Source organism: Ictidomys tridecemlineatus, chromosome 3 (genome assembly GCF_052094955.1).
Source record: "Ictidomys tridecemlineatus isolate mIctTri1 chromosome 3, mIctTri1.hap1, whole genome shotgun sequence".
NCBI lineage: Eukaryota > Metazoa > Chordata > Mammalia > Rodentia > Sciuridae > Ictidomys > Ictidomys tridecemlineatus.
The window spans coordinates 139,199,496-139,212,670 of record NC_135479.1 but is presented as its reverse complement, the minus strand read 5'-3'; positions in this window follow the sequence as shown (position 1 = coordinate 139,212,670).

The window sequence follows — 13,175 nt, the reverse complement described above, 5'->3', positions numbered from 1 at the left end:
ATAACAATCATAAATATATATGCCCCAAATAATGGTGCGGCTGTGTTCATCAAGCAAACTCTCCTCAAGTTCAAGAGTCTAATAGACCACCATACAATAATCATGGGAGACTTCAACACACCTCTCTCACCACTGGACAGATCTTACAAACAAAAGTTAAATAAAGAAACTATAGAACTCAATAACACAATTAACAACCTAGACTTAATTGACATATATAGACTATACCACCCAAAATCAAAAAAGAAAAAAGTTACACTTTTTTCTCAGCAGCACATGGAACCTTCTCAAAAATAGACCATATATTATGTCACAGGGCAACTCTTAGACAATATAAAGGGGTAGAGATAATACCATGCATCTTATCTGATCATAATGGAATAAAACTGAAAATCAATGATAAAAGAATGAAGGAAAAATCAAGCATCACTTGGAGAATGAACAATAGGTTGCTGAATGATCAATGGGTTTTAGAAGACATCAAGGAGGAAATTAAAAAATTCCTAGAGTTAAATGAAAACACAGACACAACATATCGGAATCTATGGGACACATTGAAAGCAGTTCTAAGAGGAAAATTCATTGCTTGGAGTTCATTCCTCAAAAAAAGAAAAAACCAACAAATAAATGATCTCATACTTCATCTCAAAATCCTAGGAAAAGAAGAGCAAAACAACAGCAAAAGAAGTAGAAGGCAAGAAATAATTAAAATCAGAGCTGAAATAAATGAAATTGAAACAAAAGAAACAATTGAAAAAATTGACAAGACTAAAAGTTGGTTTTTTGAAAAAATAAATAAAATTGACAGACCCTTAGCCATGCTAACGAAGAGAAGAAGAGAGAGAACTCAAATTACTAACATACGGGATGAAAAAGGTAATATCACAACAGACACTTCAGAAATACAGAAGATAATCAGAAATTATTTTGAATCCTTATACTCCAATAAAATAGAAGATAGTGAAGGCATAGATAAATTCCTTAAGTCTTATGACCTGCCCAGATTGAGTCAGGAGGATATAGACAACCTAAACAGACCAATAACAATAGAGGAAATAGAAGAAACCATCAAAAGATTACCAACTAAGAAAAGCCCAGGACCGGATGGGTATACAGCAGAGTTTTACAAACCTTTAAAGAGGAACTAACACCAATACTTTTCAAGCTATTTCAGGAAATAGAAAAAGAGGGAGAACTTCCAAATTCATTCTACGAGGCCAACATCACCCTGATTCCAAAACCAGACAAAGACACTTCAAAGAAAGAAAACTACAGACCAATATCTCTAATGAACCTTGACGCAAAAATCCTCAATAAAATTCTGGCGAATCGGATTCAAATACATATCAAAAAAATTATACATCATGATCAAGTAGGATTCATCCCTGGGATGCAAGGCTGGTTCAATATACGGAAATCAATAAATGTTATTCACCACATCAATAGACTTAAAAATAAGAACCATATGATCATCTCGATAGATGCAGAAAAAGCATTCGACAAAGTACAGCATCCCTTTATGTTCAAAACTCTAGAAAAATTAGGGATAACTGGAACATACCTCAACATTGTAAAAGCAATCTACGATAAGCCACAGGCCAGCATCATTCTGAATGGAGAAAAATTGAAGGCATTCCCTCTAAGATCTGGTACAAGACAGGGATGCCCTCTCTCACCACTTCTGTTCAACATAGTTCTCGAAACACTGGCCAGAGCAATTAGACAGACGAAAGAAATTAAAGGCATAAAAATAGGAAAAGAAGAACTTAAATTATCACTATTTGCAGATGATATGATCCTATACCTAGCAGACCCAAAAGGGTCTACAAAGAAGCTATTAGAGCTAATAAATGAATTCAGCAAAGTGGCAGGATATAAGATCAACACGCATAAATCAAAGGCATTCCTGTATATCAGTGACAAATCCTCTGAAACGGAAATGAGGACAACTACTCCATTCACAATATCCCCCCAAAAAATAAAATACTTGGGAATCAACCTAACAAAAAAGGTGAAAGATTTATATAATGAAAATTATAGAACCCTAAAGAAAGATATAGAAGAAGACCTTAGAAGATGGAAAAATATACCCTGCTCATGGATAGGTAGAACTAACATCATCAAAATGGCGATATTACCAAAAGTTCTCTATAAGTTCAATGCAATGCCAATCAAAATCCCAATGGAATTTCTTGTAGAAATAGATAAAGGAATCATGAAATTCATATGGAATAATAAAAGACCCAGAATAGCAAAAACAATGCTAAGCAGGAAGTGTGAATCAGGCGGTATAGCGATACCAGACTTCAAACTATACTACAGAGCAATAGTAACAAAAACAGCATGGTACTGGTACCAAAACAGGCGGGTGGACCAATGGTACAGAATAGAGGACACAGAAACCAATCCACAAAACTACAACTATCTTATATTTGATAAAGGGGCTAAAAGCATGCAATGGAGGAAGGATAGCATCTTCAACAAATGGTGCTGGGAAAACTGGAAATCCATTTGCATCAAAATGAATCTGAACCCCTATCTCTCGCCATGCACAAAAGTTAACTCAAAATGGATTAAGGAGCTTGATATTAAATCAGAGACACGGCATCTGATAGAAGAAAAAGTTGGTTATGATCTACATACTGTGGGATCGGGCCCCAAATTCCTCAATAGGACACCCATAGCGCAAGAGTTAACAACTAGAATCAACAAATGGGACTTACTCAAATTAAAAAGTTTTTTCTCAGCAAAAGAAACAATAAGAGAGATAAACAGGGAGCCTACATCCTGGGAACAAATCTTTAATCCACACACTTCAGATAGAGCCCTAATAACCAGAATATACAAAGAACTCAAAAAATTAGACAATAAGATAACAAATAACCCAATCAATAAATGGGCCAAGGACCTGAACAGACAGTTCTCAGAGGAGGACATACAATCAATCAATAAGTACATGAAAAAATGCTCACCATCGCTAGCAGTTAGAGAAATGCAAATCAAAACTACCCTAAGATACCACCTCACTCCAGTAAGATTGGCAGCCATTAGGAAGTCAAACAACAATAAGTGCTGGAGAGGATGCGGGGAAAAGGGCACTCTTGTTCATTGCTGGTGGGACTGCAAATTGGTACAGCCAATTTGGAAAGCAGTATGGAGATTTCTTGGAAAGCTGGGAATGGAACCACCATTTGACCCAGCTATTCCCCTTCTCGGTCTATTCCCTAAAGACCTAATAAGAGCATGTTACAGAGACACTGCTACAAGGATGTTCATAGCAGCACAATTCACTATAGCAAGATTATGGAATCAGCCTAGATGCCCTTCAATAGATGAATGGATAAAAAAAATGTGGCATTTATACACAATGGAGTATTACTCTGCATTAAGGAACGACAAAATCATAGAATTTGGAGGGAAATGGATGGCATTAGAGCAGATTATGCTAAGTGAAGCTAGTCAATCGTTAAAAAACAAATACCAAATGACCCCTTTGATATAAGGGGAGTAAACAAGGACAGGGTAAGGACGAAGAGCTTGAGAAGAAGATTTACATTAAACAGGGATGAGAAAAGGGGAGGGGAGGGGAGGGGAGGGGAGGGGGGATAGTAGAGAATAGGACAGACAGCAGAATACATCAGACACTAGAAAGGCAATATGTCAATCAATGGAAGGGTAACTGATGTGAAACAGCAATCTGTATACGGGGTAAAGTTGGGAGTTCATAACCCACTTGAATCAAACTGTGAAAGATGATGTATTAAGAACTGTGTAATGTTTTGAACGACCAACAATAAAAAAAAATAAAAAATAAATAAATAAATAAATAAATAAATAAATAAAAATTTTTAAAAAGATTAGCATCTTATTTGAAAATCTATGGTTTGTCTTATTTCTATGCTACATGTGGAGTTCTGTTCTATGCCCATGAAAATCTCAATTTTCTCTAGCATCCGCCATCATGTCTCACCACATTTTGCTAATTTATCTTACTATATAAGTTTTAAATCCAAGAAACTTGAATAAGCTCAAGAAGTGCTATTCATCGCTTTAAAAAAATGAAACTAAATATATATTCTTTATTTACAGTATTGACTTTGCGCAAATCAAATTTTTGTGAGATATTATTGCATGGAAACAGTGTATTGTGCATTTTTTTTACACGGTAATAAATTTATCCTTGGAGGGGAAAAAACAGTAGAATAGAAAACAGCCTCTAATCTATACTTGCCAAAAAATCTCTGCCATCACATTTGTACTTTTGTGAGTTCAAAACTTCTGTTTTTCTTGATAATTATTTGTACTATAATTTGCACTAATTTTGAAAAAGTTTCAATTAATTCTTCAGCTCATAATAGGGCAAAAATTTTTAACATATCTATAGATGGGAGACATTCATATAGATGAGAGAATTCTGGTTCCAGAAGCCTACTTTCAAATCCTGCTGTACCCTTAGACTATTGAATAAGACCAATACAAAATGGACTGTATATACAAAAAGTATAGATATGGCTGTCAAGAAGCCTAAGAAATAATAATTTCCCTCATGAACTTTTGGGGTAAGTCTATTATTTTAGTCAGTTTTTTTGTTGCTATGACTTAAAGACTCAACCAGAACAACTGTAGAAGAGGAAAAGTTTATTTGGGAGTTCATGGTTTCAGAGGTCTTAGCCCATAGAAGGCTGGCACCATTCCTCAGGGATCGAGGTGAGGCAGGACATCACGGCAGAAGAGTGTGGCAGAGGGACATGGCTCACATGATCAGGAAGCAGAGAGAATACACTTGCCAGATACAAATATATGCCCCAAAGCCACGCCCAATTCCCACCTCCTCCAGCCACATCCTATCACTTCATTTACCACTCAGTTAATCCCTATTAGGGAATTAAATCACTGCTTAGGTTAAGGCTCTCGTAATCCAATAATTTCTTCTCTGAACCTTCTTGCATTGTCTCACACATGAGCTTTTGGGAGACACCTCACATCCAAACCATAAAACCTGTGATCATTAAATATTAAGAACATAAAAGTGCAAATTTTTCTACTCAGAGCATTGTATGTGCAAGATGTACTGGGAAAAGGTAAATGGCACATATCTCTTTTTAGTTGAAGAATACCTATGTAAATTAAGCTTTTAAAAGTACATGTTCAGTTAGAATCTGTGATTATTGCAGAATGAAACATGTCAGAATAAAAGAAAAGAAAAAAAAACCAGAAAAGAAATGAAGATGCCAAGCAACTTCTTTAACCTTGAATATCAGAAAGGCCAAAAAGCATTCACTTTTCAAGGGATAGAGAGAAAGAACTTTAGAGTCTTCAAAGTCAACTCCTTTATTTGTTGAGGTCAACTGCTTAGGAAATTATGTGGTGCATCAATGTATGTTGTTCAAATAAAGAATAAAATCTTGAAAACTGGAAACTTGCCTAATCAACAATTCAACATAAGTATCATAACCTTGGGGTACTAAGTCTCTATTTAATACTTCACCTGGGTCACTCCTCAGCAGTCTATCTTGGACCAGAAATGATATCAAAGAGGACTACTTTAGTTGCAGGTCAAGATAACGACAAAATTTTTGATTATCAACTTACGAATTTAAATTGTTGGGTTAATTTTCAAGGGACATTGAGACACTGAGCTTGTCTTCATAGTTTAAAATTTTTCCTATTTATTTTATCCTCTGCCACCACCCTATACTCATATTTCTGTGGGCAAAACTTATGTGAAACTTATAAAAATGAATGCTATATCTGGGAAAACATCAGGGAGACTCAGTGCTGAAAAGCATATCTGGATCATTCGCAGATAAGCCAGAAAAGCCACAGTGTAAGGAGAAAGCCAAAAGGACATCAACAAGAATGTCCCATGCCCCCAAATATTCAGAAAGACCCAACTATTTGGTTCAGGATTATGAGAATTGGAAGCAAACAGGTGAGACCTCCTGAGCCCTCCATCTGTTATGTAATGAAGACAACTAGCTTTTTGGTTTTCTGAGTGAAGTAGCACTTATCATAGAATCCAAAACTTTTCTGAAGGTCAGACATGATATATTTATTGCTTTCTCCTTGTCTACAAGCCAAAACATTCTGTCACTATTGTGATCCAAGCCAACAAGAACTCAATAAGGAATTCAACACCAAGAGTAGTTAAAGACAGGAAATAATTAAAATCAGGGATGAAATCAATGAAATGGAAACAAAAGAAACAATTGAAGAAATGACAAAATGAAAAGCTGGTTCTTTGAAAAAAATAAATAAAATTGATAAACCCTTTTGCACCCTAACAAAAAGAAGGAGAGAGAAAACTCAAATTACTAAAATTCATGATGTAAAAGGAAATATCTCAACAAACACTATTGAAATACAGAAGATAATTAGAAGCTATTTTGAAAATTTAAACTCCAATGAAATAGAAAATCTCAAAGGCATCAACAAATTTATAGAGACATATGATCTATCCAAACTGAATCAGGAGGATATACACAATTTAAACAGATCAATTTCAAACAATGAAAGAAAAGATGCCATCAAAAGCCTACCAGTTTACAGAAGCCCAGGACCAGACAAATTCTCAGCAAAGTTCTAAAAGATTCTTCAAAGAAGAATTAATACCCATACTCCTCAAATTATTCCATGAAATAGAAAAGGAGGAAACCTTTCCAAACTCATTCTAAGGGGTTAGTATCACCCTGATACCAAAACTAAACAAACACACATCAAGGAAAGAAAACTTCAGACCAATATCCCTGATGAACATAGATGCAAATATTCTTAATAAAATTCAGGCAAATCACATCCAAAAACACATTAAAAAGATAGTGTATCATGAGCGAGTGGTGTTTATCCCAGGGATACAAAGTTGGTTCAACAGAATTCAATACATTTAATTCTTCACATGAATAGACTTAAAGATAAGAATAATATAATTGTCTCAATAAATGCAGAAAAGCATTTGACAAAATATAGCACATCTTCATGCTCAAAACACTAGAAAAACTATGGATAGTAGAAACATACCTCAACACTAAAAGCAATCTATGCTAAGCCCAAGGCTAACATCATTCTAAATGGAGAAAAATTGAAAGAATCCCTCCAAGAACTGGAACAAATCAAGGATGCCCTCTTTCACCACTTCTATTTAACATAGTCATCGAAACTCTAGCCAGAGCAGTTAGACAGGAGAAAGAAATTCAAAGGATATAAATAGGAAAAGAAAAAAAATTATCACTATTTGCCAATGACATGATTATATACTTGGTGACCAAAAAAAATCCCACCAAAAATCATCTAGAACTAATAAATGAATTCAGCAAAGTAGCAGGATATAAGATCAATATCCATAAATCAAAGTATTTCTATACATCAATGATGAATCTTCCAAAAGAGAAATTAAGTAAACTATCCCGTTCACAATAGCTTCAGAAAAATAAAATAAAATTCTTGGGAATCAATCTAAAAATAAGAGGTGACTTTACAATGAAAACCACAGAACACTAAAGAAAGAAATTGAAGAAGACCTAAAAAGATGGAAAGATCTCCCATGTTTTTGAATAGGCAGAATTAATATTGTCAAAATGGTCACACTTACCAAAAGCATTATACAGATTTAATGCAATTCCATTTAAAGTCCCAATAACATTCCTCATAGAAATAGAAAAAGCAAGTATGGAATTCATTTGGTCCCATTCTGTAGTCTCTCTTCACCTCATTGTTTCTTTTGCTGAGTAGAAGCTTTTTAGTTTGAACTCAAAAAACTTAATACCAAAAGACCAAATAACCCAATCAATAAATGGGCTAAGGAGCTGAACAGACATTTCTCAGAAGAAGAAATATGTTAAGGTCTGTAGACAAGTCAAAATAACACGTGGTATTTTGCCAGGGGAATGTTAGAGTTCCTAAACAAGTCTGGATGGTGCCTGGCAAAATGCCAGAGGGAGTGGTTTGAGAAGTATCAAAAGTGAGCTATTAAGTGTGGAGATTCCTTATTGGTTGACTGATGTATCTAGTTTATGCTAATTAAGATAAGCTGTACAAAATGTATAAATAGCTCTGTTGTCCTACAATAAACGGCTCCCATTCCTGCTGTATCAACGTACACAAGTTATTCGTCACCCCCTGGCTATTCTGCTGCAGCCGGACTGTGGCAGAAATACATTGATCAACAAATATGTGAAAAAATGTTCAACATCTCTAGCTATTAGAGAACTGCAAATCAAAATTGCTCTAAGATTTCATCTCACTTCAGTCAGAATGGCAGTTATCAAGAATATAAGCAACAATAAGTGTTGGCAAGGATGTGGGGGAAAAGACATACTTATACATTGCTGGTGGGACTGCAAATTGGTGCAACCAATCTGGAAAGTAGTATGGAGATTCCCTAGAAAACCTGGAATGGAACCACCATTGGACCCAGCTAAACCACTCCTTGGTAAAAGAACTTAAAATCAGCATACTACAGTGATGCAGGCACATCGATGTTTATAGAGCCCAATTCACAATAGCCAAACTGTAGAACCAACCTCAATGCTCTTCAATAGATGAATGAATATAGAAACTGTGGTATATATACACAATGGAATATTACTCAGCATTAAAAGAGAATAAAATTATGGCATTTGCAGATAAATGGATGGAGTTGGAGAATATCACACTAAGTACAGTAAGCCAATCCCAAAAAACCAAAGGCCAAATGTTTTCTCTAATAAGTGGATGCTAATCCATAATACAGTATGGGGGCCATAAGATGAGTGGAGGAACTTTGGGTTGGGCAAAGGGGAGGGTAAGGAGGGGAGGGGGCATGGAGATAGAAAAGATGATGGAATGATATGGACATTAACCTAGGTACATGTATGATTATACGAATGATATGACCATACTTGGTGTACAACCAGAGAAGTGAAAAATTGTGCTCCATTTGTGTACAATGAAATAAAATCCATTTTTTTGTCATGTATAACAAATCAGAATAAATTTTAAAAAGTTAAAAATAAATAAATAGCTAAAAATATATAGATAAAATATGTCACAAGTTATAAGCTGGCTCAAAAACTGAGAAGAAATCCATTGTCATTTGTTTCATTCTGCTTTTTTGTTTACGACATAGGATAAAGAGAATAAAGTCATTTAGTCAAAGGCCAAAAAAGAAATATTACTTAAGTTTTAAAGAACTAATATCAAATAGAACGTACTCTTTGCCCATATTAGAATAAAATAAAATGTCCAAAATAATAAGATATTGATGAAAACCCAAAATATCTGAAAAATGAGCAACACACTTTAAATGATTCAAGGATCAAAAAGAAGGATACAAAGTATTTTGAGCCCAATGACAACAAAAATGTGATAGACCAAAATTTTGGGGATATAGCTAACAGTCACAACTTTAAATTCCTATTAGAAAATAAGAACAAGAATCAATGACCTAAGGCTCCACTTCAAGAAAGTAGACAAAGAAGAGGAAATTAAACCTCAAGTTTAAAAAAATAAGAAAATAATAAACATTTTTAAAATAAAAATATTTTTTTTTAAAAAAAGATAGACAATAGAGAAAATTAACAAAGCAAAAGGCTGGTGATATATAAAAATCTAATAATTCCAAATCTACAGAAGAAATGGAATTTGTTAATGAAAATCTTTCTACAAAGAAAATTCCAGGTATAGATATTCCCCCTATTGAGTTCTATTAAATATTCAAGGTAGAAATAACACCAATCGTGCATAAAGTTTTCAGAATATGAGGAAGAGGGACCACAGCCCAATGTGTTTTCATAAATCCAGAATTCACCTAATTCCAAAACCTGACATTAACATTATTAAAACATTATTAAAAACAAGAAACCCATCCCATCATGATTGATACACAAATCTTTAACAAAATATTAGAAAACTGAATCCAACAGTATATGATGTATGCAATAGCAAGTATTTTTTCCCCCCAGAAATACAAGTTTGGTGGAGCATTTGAAAACAAATTAATGTAATTTATTTATTGACAGAAAGAGGGGGAAAATCATATGATCATTTCAATAGAAAAAGGCATTTGTCAAAAATCTATATTCATTTTTGATAAAATTCTCAGAAACTAGGAAGACTATGGATCTGTCTCAAACTGGTAAAGGTCATCTGTGAAAAACTAAAGCCAACATCATAATTACAAAATGTTTTCCCTGAGATTGAGAACAAGGCAAGGATTCTCATTCTCACTACCTTGACTGAACACTGTTCTCAGGGTTTACTATAACTATACTATAACAAGAAAAGGAAAACAAACTGAAGACAAAAAGATTGGAAAGAAACTATCCCTATTTGCATATGATATGGTTGTTTATACAGAAATGCTTCAGAAATCTACATAATAAGATCTAATATATGGATTTAGCAAAGTTTCAAGGTAGAAAGCTAATGTATAAAAATTAATTACATTTTTGTACAGTATCAGCAAATGGCTGGGAAATGAAATTTTAAAATGATTCTATTAATGATAGTGCCCCATAGCTATAAATCACAGAGGTATTTATTTAACAAGATATGTCAAGGACTTACACACCGAAAATTACAAATTAATGAGAAAAATTACAGAAGCCCTAAATAAATGGAGAGATACAACATGTTCGAGAATGGGAAGACTCAATATTGTTAAGATGGCAATTCTCCCCAGAGTGACCTACATAGCCAGGCATGATGGTGCACACTTGTAATCTCAGAGGCTCAGGAGGCTGAGATAGGAGGATTGCTAGTTCAGTCTTAGTGATTTAGCAAGGCATTTAGCAACTCAGTGAGACCCTGTCTCTAAACAACAACAAACAAAGCAAATATATATATATATATATATATATATATATATATATATATGCATCTATATTAAATATATTTAATAAAAATATATTTAAATAAATTATATATATATATATAAAAGAGCTGGGGATGTGGTTCAGTGGTTGAGCACTCCTGGGTTCAATCCTGAGTACCAAAAAAAAAAAAAAAGAATCTACATATTTATCACAATCTCAATAAAAATTCCACTAGGATTTTAAAAAGTACAAATTGGAAAGCTAATTCTAGAATTTATTTGGAAATGCAAAGGAACTTTTAAAAAGCCATTTTTAAAAAAATGAATAAAGTTGGAGGACTTTATCTTATTTTAAAACTAACTCTAAAACCATGGTAATGAAGACAGTGCCACATGGATGAGAAGACAGACATAAAAATCAATGGCAAAGAACAGAATCCAGAAGTAGAACTCCATGTGCATGATGGATTGGTGTGCTACAGAAGGTTGATGCAACTCAAAGTGGGAAGGGGGTCTTTTTAACAAATAGAGCTCCCATTATATGGGTATGTCTATGGAAAAAGTAGACACTAGCCATTATATCACACTATACAGACAAAAATATAAAATAAAATACAGGAGAAAATATTCACAACCTTAGAAGTAGGAAAATATTTTTTGGAGCCAAGAAAGCACATTTCACAAGATAATAAAATAAATATATCGGTCTTCTTCAAAATTACAAACTTTTGCTCTTTGTAAGACATATTTAAAAACACAGCGAGGAAAGCCATGGATTAGGGAACTTTGTGCAAGTTCACTCCCTCTATTCTTGGAAAGATTTGGTGGGCTGGAGAAGATCAAAGAAGGTGAATAACCAGGTGCTGTGGTGAGCACCTGCAAATCTCAAGAGACTCTGGGAGGCTGAGGCAGGAGGATCACAAATCTGAGGTCACCCTGGGCAACTTAGGGAGACCCTGCCTCAAAATAAAATAAAAAGAGCTGAGGATGTAGCTTGGTGGTACAGCATGCCTCTGAGCTCAGTCCCGTGTATGGGGTTGGGAGGAAAGAAGACTAAAACCAAAAAGCTAGGTATGTGTCAAAAAGGAGAACTATCAGATGTATAGGGGAATAAATAAAAATAAAATAATAAAGTGGCCGTGAAAGTCACAAATGCCAATGTGTTACTAAATCCCACGGGAGCTGAATGAAGAATGCCTTAACAGGAGCATTCTCTGGGAGAAGCAAAATGAATGGACACAGTAACTCAGGAGAAGGAAATGTTTGGGTTTGTTCCTCCCAGCGATGGTATGGAGTTTTGTCTGTAATGTGTTCAGGGAAGCTGAATGTTCAGGAATTGCATTCCCTGACTCTTCTAAGCCTCAACCTAATCAGTGAAACAACTCTTCTAAGATTGAGCAAATTATGGCCAGTCTTGACAACACTCCTTCCTCCCCTCTTGTACTTCTCCCATACCTTCCCCTCCACCCTCTATGCTCTGCAGAGATCCCTGGACACAGGGGAGGAGATCTTGGAGATGGTGTTCTTTGCTTGCAGTGTCCATCCTTTTTCCATATGCTCAGGGGTGGAGGATGGATCACACCATCTCTGGCCCTAGAGTATATTCTCCTTACCAGTGTCCTGACCGCTGAGTGCTCAGAGGAAAGAGTTAGATAAAATCACGCATCTCGTAGTACAACTTTGTTGTCACTTCATTAAATTTTGAGCTAATTCTAATTCTTACCTTGGCTTGAAAAGTCCAACTAAGAACAGTGGTCCAGGCTGGAAGAAGTGGACAAGGAACATAGCAGTGTATTGTGCAGAGTTTTAATGAAACCCAGCAATCTGGGAACTCTGTCTTCTAAATGCATTGAAAGACCACAAATCAAACTCTGAATACTTTAATGGATCCTGTCTTAAGTGGCATTTATCTCTCCACTCACCTTGTATACCTTTTATTAAATAAGCTGGACTCTCTGATGTTCTTGTTTCATAGGCAATTGCTGTAGGTTTGACTGATGTGGGTTTTCAGACATAATCATCTAAATGCCCCATCATCAATTATTTTGTCCTTGTTTCAATATTGTTTTACTTTCACACAGGAGCCTGTAACTATCTGTAAGAACTGGGACAATTAAGTGAAGAACTGTGGAAGGGCTGTCCAGGAGAGCAGCTGTGTGAACTTTTGTCTGGATTAGGTAGGATCACTGTGACCCACCAAGTAGCACAGAGAAAGAGCCACAGGTAACATGAGGGTGACCACAGCCACTGTCTGTCTAGAATCTGGGTCATGTGGGGGGAAAAATAACTCCCTCTGGATCCTGTCTCAAATAATTCTCTGTTCCCCTGGCTTGGGAAATGGGGAAGGTGGTGGTGAGGGTCTTCAGGGGCAAGAGATTAGTTTCAA